Genomic DNA, 6,000 nt, shown 5'->3' with positions numbered 1-6,000 from the left:
TGTCCGTTTGTACGCGAGCAACCCATTGCGGAAGGTGCAAGATTGATAAGGAGAGTTTTCAGAATTCAGCGTATATTGCGGGATAGACAGGATCCTTTAGCTCAGTGCGACAGTGTGCTCATAGAGAGATCTCCCAACTTACTGTGCATGCTTCAGTCACCCCTTGCATGGGAACAGGTAGAAGCAGGGGCAATTTTAGCCCATTTTTGGGGGTGCTGAAAATGAATCAAAGCACCCCAAAGATTTCTTACTTTTTTTTGGACAATATTTGCTGTTTGTGGGACACACTACTAAAAATATAAAAAGCATACAGTACGTAATTGAGATAAAACATTTTAACAACAAAAGTATAGATATCCCTTCCCCCTCCCAAAATGGTTTGTTCCAGCTCAGCTCTCCCCTGCTCTGGCTCTAGCTCCGTTGCTGCCAGAGAGATGGTGGCTGAGACGCAGCGGAGCGGAGGTGGAAGCACCTGCCTTAAAACAGGACATATTAGCTGCATTTAACCTTCAGTTACTCTTTATATAGTTAGGTAGGAGTCAGGCCATGTTTCTTTTTAGCTGAAAAACATTACATCCAGGTAACCTGCAGTGTTGAAAACGTGTTTCCCGACTATGTTTGCTACCCTACAATCCGTCCTGCTCTGTAGTAAAATCAGCGACATTTGACCGTCCTGTTGCTCCCATTGAAATGTACATAGCCTATTTAAAATCTAAAACTTAAAATTGTCCATAGCAAGCTGTTGTTACCACTGTCCTGTTTGAAATTTAATGAGAGAAACTGGTTATTTTGTCATATGTGCATGTGCCGATATTTAACCCAAGGTACTAACTAGCTAACTGACTGAATGCCCATTAACCTTATAACTCCTGGTGTGTGTGTGTGTGTGTGTGTGTGCGTGCGTGCGTGCGTGCGTGTGTGTGTACAGAGAGACAGCCAGGTTCATAATGGATATGAGGAAGTTTTTTCAAAAAAAGGAGCCACATTCAGGTAAAAGTGTAAGATCAAATGATCCGTCAATAAAGGATAATGTTGGATCAGTGTTTCAATATTTGTATCCTTTATTAGATGTACATGTGGTTTGGTTATTTGCCTTTTGGTTGAAAGTACACTGAGAGAGGACCTTTTTATTAGTGATCTTAATAGTATTTTTTTTCCATCTAATTGAATACAATCTATTTGTGTATGATTGTCAGTCCAGAGAGAGAGGAAAGAGGGGAACATGAGGAGAAAGTACAAGGTCAGGAAGAACCAGGTAAGAAAACAGACAGGGAATACTAACAGGCAAAACAGAAACTGTTAAACTGGCAAAGAAAAAAAACCCAACTAATTTTACTCATGCAATCTGGAAGTTGTGTTCTCCCTATATTAAAGCTGCTATACAGAATCTGCAAAACAAACTGGGTTGTCAGCCCTGGCACTGCATTACCTTATTGCGCTTAAGTCAGAGGAAGTCACGGTTGCCAAAAACCTTTTGAAGCTCAAGAGTGAGGCTGGTGCCATTCCAGATATGTTAACATTGTACAATCTTCTGGATAATCGGATCTTCCCCACACTGAAAACTGTTATTCAGATTGCCCTAACAAACCCAGTTAGCAGCTGTAGCTGTGAAAGGTCTTTTAGTGTCTTGACTCAGCTCCATACCTGGCTGAGAATGACCATGGGTCAAAGCAGACTCCAGCACCTGGCTGTGATGTCAGTTGAGAAAGGAATGCTTGAGAGACTTGACCACCAAAATGTGATAGACAGATTTGCCAACCTCAAGGTGAGGCGACATAGGTTAAAAGAAAAGAAAAAATCTGCAGAGCCATAGTAGTATCTGCACTAAAGATCTTTTCATACATTGTATACATTGTACCTTAGGCCAAGGTGTCTCGATTTTTTTAATTTTTTAATAATATTTTGTACATTTCAAGGACTCTTCTATTTTTGGAGTGTATTTTTTATGTGTCTGTATTATATTATACATACACATTAAAAGTGAATCTCTGTCCAAAAAATGCACTCAGTTTACGTTTTACTCACTGTGAGCATCATTCATTATTCTCCCGCAGTAATTAAGGTTAGGATATGTATTTTTTTTTTATTCCAATCCATTCTTCTTTAGCAGCATTTAAATAACCTTTATCAGATTTGATGGTTTTGTTACAGACTTTTCAAAACAGTGCTTTGCTTAAATTGTGTTAAAATGTACAAAAAAATGATGAAATGTTTTGTGAAGAGGACCCAGGCACAGAGAGACTTGTTGAATTTAAGAATCTTATGGTTTAATAAAGAAATTTGCAGACTTGTACAGAGAGGGTAAAATTATGATGACTGATAATGGAGATGAAGACAACAGACGATGAGGACAGGGAGGAACAGGGGTTTAAATGCACCAAGGAGACAGTCAGAGGGAACTCGGGACAACTGGAGACATTTAAGGATGCAGGGACTGACAGAGACGGGGAAGAAGTCTCATTGTGACGAGTAAAGTTTACCTTGCCTGGATGGGCAGCTCTCTGGGTGCTCAGCACCCCCAAAGCTCTGATCCTAGAATCGCCCCTGGGTAGAAGTGATGGAGTGTTATGTAAAACTACACACAAAAAACCCCACAATGTCAATAAATGTCACAGTACAAAAAGCATTTTAATTAAGGCAACAACCAAATATTTTACATTGTACAAATAGAATTATGAGCTCATTTACCAGTTATGAAGGTGCTGCTGCTACTGCACCCCGGCTGCTGGTCTAAGGAAGAGCTGCCCCCAGGGATGCCCTCAGCAATGGGTCTGGTGGCATTCAACCCTAGGGCCAGCTCCTCTGCCGGGGTGTGACGAGGGGGTGCAGGACCACCACCTGTCTTTATTTGCTCTACCCTTTTCTTGGTTGCTGTTATAAACAAACAAACAAACAGATTATTTCAGGGTCTCTTTTCAAGAGACTAAAAGCAATATAAATGATAAATATTACCATTCTGTAGAATATTCTTATATTTCACTTTTACTTGTTCCCATGTTCTAGTGGGTCCTGTTGTGGCTCTAATGTGAAAGAGGATATAATGTAATATAATATGATATGATATAATGTAATGTAATGTGATATAATGTAATATAATATAATAAATTACTTACGAGTTTAATTTGTCAGCAACTTTCTGCCAGCCCTCTCTCCTTGCTTTTGCAGCCTTTGCAGTGTTCCCTTGCGTTTTAATTAAACTCTGAAACTCCTGAAATCCCTCAATCAAGAGTTCTTGCTCTGCTGCCGAAAAATACTGAGCACGCTCCTTCGACATTTTCGCCGACCAATCAAAGGGTTGCCGATCAATGTTTCTACTATCGATGCGTAGCCCCTTTTAAGCCACCCAGTGATCTCACATTACTTCATCCAGCTGTACTAATCGTCAACAACAGGTGTGTTCAGAGAACCGGGATAGCGAGCTCAAAGTTGGCGCGATGATTTGATCTTGGATGTGTCATTTGATCTTGGATGTAGTAAGCGAGGTACGAAGAACGGACCCCTGGGTTGGCTGGCAGACTGTTTACTTAGCCTGGCAGGGCGAAGGACACTGTCTCAGCTGAACTATGGATACGCACTCACTCATCCCCCTTCCCTCTCCAAATGCCTTCGATGCTTGCCCCCTGCTGGAGAACACGGCGGGTCTGGGCCCGCGATGGAATGGTAGCGCTGGGCAGGAAGACTGCTGTGTCTTCTTCGGATTACTCCTCAACCCCCTACCCAAACCTGTGGCTTGTCACGTGCTACATAATGTTGTACTGAGGACATTTATGCGCTCTCTGTGCAGAAGAGTTTTTTTGTTTCCTGTTCTCATGCTGTCCTCTCAAGAGCCCAGCATGAGTAGAGGTCTCTTTTTCCTCTTCCACTTTCCCGTTGTAGTGTAATTTTCCAGTGTTTTTCTGTAATGCTGCCGATCTCTGACTTGTATCCCCATGTGACGTCTGTGCTGTGTGTGTGTGTGTGTGTGTGTGTGTGTGTGTGGGGGGGGGGGTTCTATTCCACTGCAGGGTGACCTGCATGTGGCCAATAAAGCCTTCATTCATTCATTCATTTAAATGGCACCAAATTGTATTCAAAATTGATCCACACTTATGGAGCTCCACAATTCTTTTCCTGGTGTTTTGGTTGACATCTCTTGATTTTCCCATTTCAAAGAAACAGGCTCTGTGTTTTGCCTTATATGCATTCACAGATGTGCGACCAATTTACTCACATGGACTCTACTAACCTATCAGAAGCTTCTTCAGCTCAGAATGGAATCGTCTGGAGTTTTCTTATTAATTAACAAAAAACTAAAACTGTATATGTACTCCTAAATTTGATGAAAGTGATAAAAAATAGACAGCTCTCTCTCTTTATTCTATTTATTTATCCAAAACAAAACAAGTTTACTCTAAATTGATGTTGTACAGTAAAAAAAATGTTCTTGTGTTTTCCATAAAGTGTATGTAAATATCTGGTTTAAACTGTGATATACTGCTGTGTATTGAAATTCCTCTTGTTTTGCATAGAAATATACTGAACAACATACAAAGCATAATATATAAAATAACATCTACCAGAGTTTTTTCTTTGAAAGAAGCCCCTTATGTCCATTCTTGTATATCAGTACATTACTGAAACCGATTTATTTAGCCGTGGAGGGTAACAACTGAAAATATGAAATAAACACACACTCTCTAAAGAAACAGCATTGTTGTTGTTCGGCTTTTCATTTCGCCATTTGTTGATTCACTTGAAGAGCAAGTAACCTAATATGGGTCAAGTGATCAGTTTGATATCAATCTTTTGTGATACACCGTCATATTTACATTTTTTGTACAGTACGAATGATTTGCTTTGGTACCTGGTCAAACTTCAGTTCTCCTCTGTCTGCCTCGCTCCGTTTCTCCAACAGCCCACTTGCAGGCAGCAGCTGCCCCCGCCCCCTCGCTCAGTCGCTTAGTGTCTGAGCTCGGATCATACCAATATTAGGGGGGATTTACGCACAGTCGTAAATTCCCACAGTGTGCACTATGTGCTTCGAATAGTGTGTGTAGTTTTTTGTTTATACAGTTGTCAGCCAGGCATCTAACTATGAAAAAAATTACACTCCAAAAGACCCCGGGCTTCTGAAAAAACAACCCGGGCTTAAGCCCAGTAATCATTATATACTCATTTTATATAAAGATTTAAAAATCTAGTTGGTATTGGTATGGCGAGTAACCTTCAGTAATAGTAATAAATCACACAGCAATAGTACATTCATGTAGTTGTAAAAAGCATGACAATATATTAAGTATTCCAAAGTATTCCGAATATGTTACTCTCATTGAGTAACTTAACGGAATACGTTACAAAATACATTTTGGTGCATGTATTCTGTAATCTGTAGTGGAATACATTTTAAAAGTAACCTTCCCAACACTGCCTGAACCAGACCTAGAATCAGTAGAGGAACAATGAATAATAACATTATCAAGGCTAGGCAGCCATATGTTTTTATTTTCTGTCTCTTACAGACGAGGGAGCAGATACGAGGCGAGGTCGGAACGAGGAGGATTCACAGCGGACTGCCACGTTTGTGTTGGGAGAAAATAATCTTTGTTATTGTCTCAGTATATAAAGCTATACAGCCTGTTTCAGGGTTATCCTTTCTGTGAGGCAGACTATTGTATCACGCAAAGGTCCAGCATTGTAACTTGTAATTTCAACTGCCAAAGCAAATTAAATCTTTTTAAATGACATATATTTATCCTGAAATTTCTTCTGAAAAATTTGAACACAACATTCCCCATTTGGCTAATTTTACATGTCATGGCGACTTTATTTGATACAGTAACAAAGCTGATTTGTCCATAAGCTGGAGAGATGTGATTTAGCTATATCATCTATGTCAGTCCTAAAAGCTGTATCGCTCTCAAGTAATACAAAGTCTATGTTATGTTTCTCTGAGATTTTCTCATCAGCTCTTCTGTATTTTTGTTTTCTTCTAGATAAAATAGGTGCTGAACTTTCTGTTAA

This window comes from Pelmatolapia mariae, linkage group LG16_19, assembly GCF_036321145.2.
Source record: "Pelmatolapia mariae isolate MD_Pm_ZW linkage group LG16_19, Pm_UMD_F_2, whole genome shotgun sequence".
NCBI classification, from domain to species: Eukaryota; Metazoa; Chordata; class Actinopteri; order Cichliformes; family Cichlidae; genus Pelmatolapia; species Pelmatolapia mariae.
The sequence above is the reverse complement of the archived record's forward strand: the minus strand, read 5'-3'. Positions refer to the sequence as shown.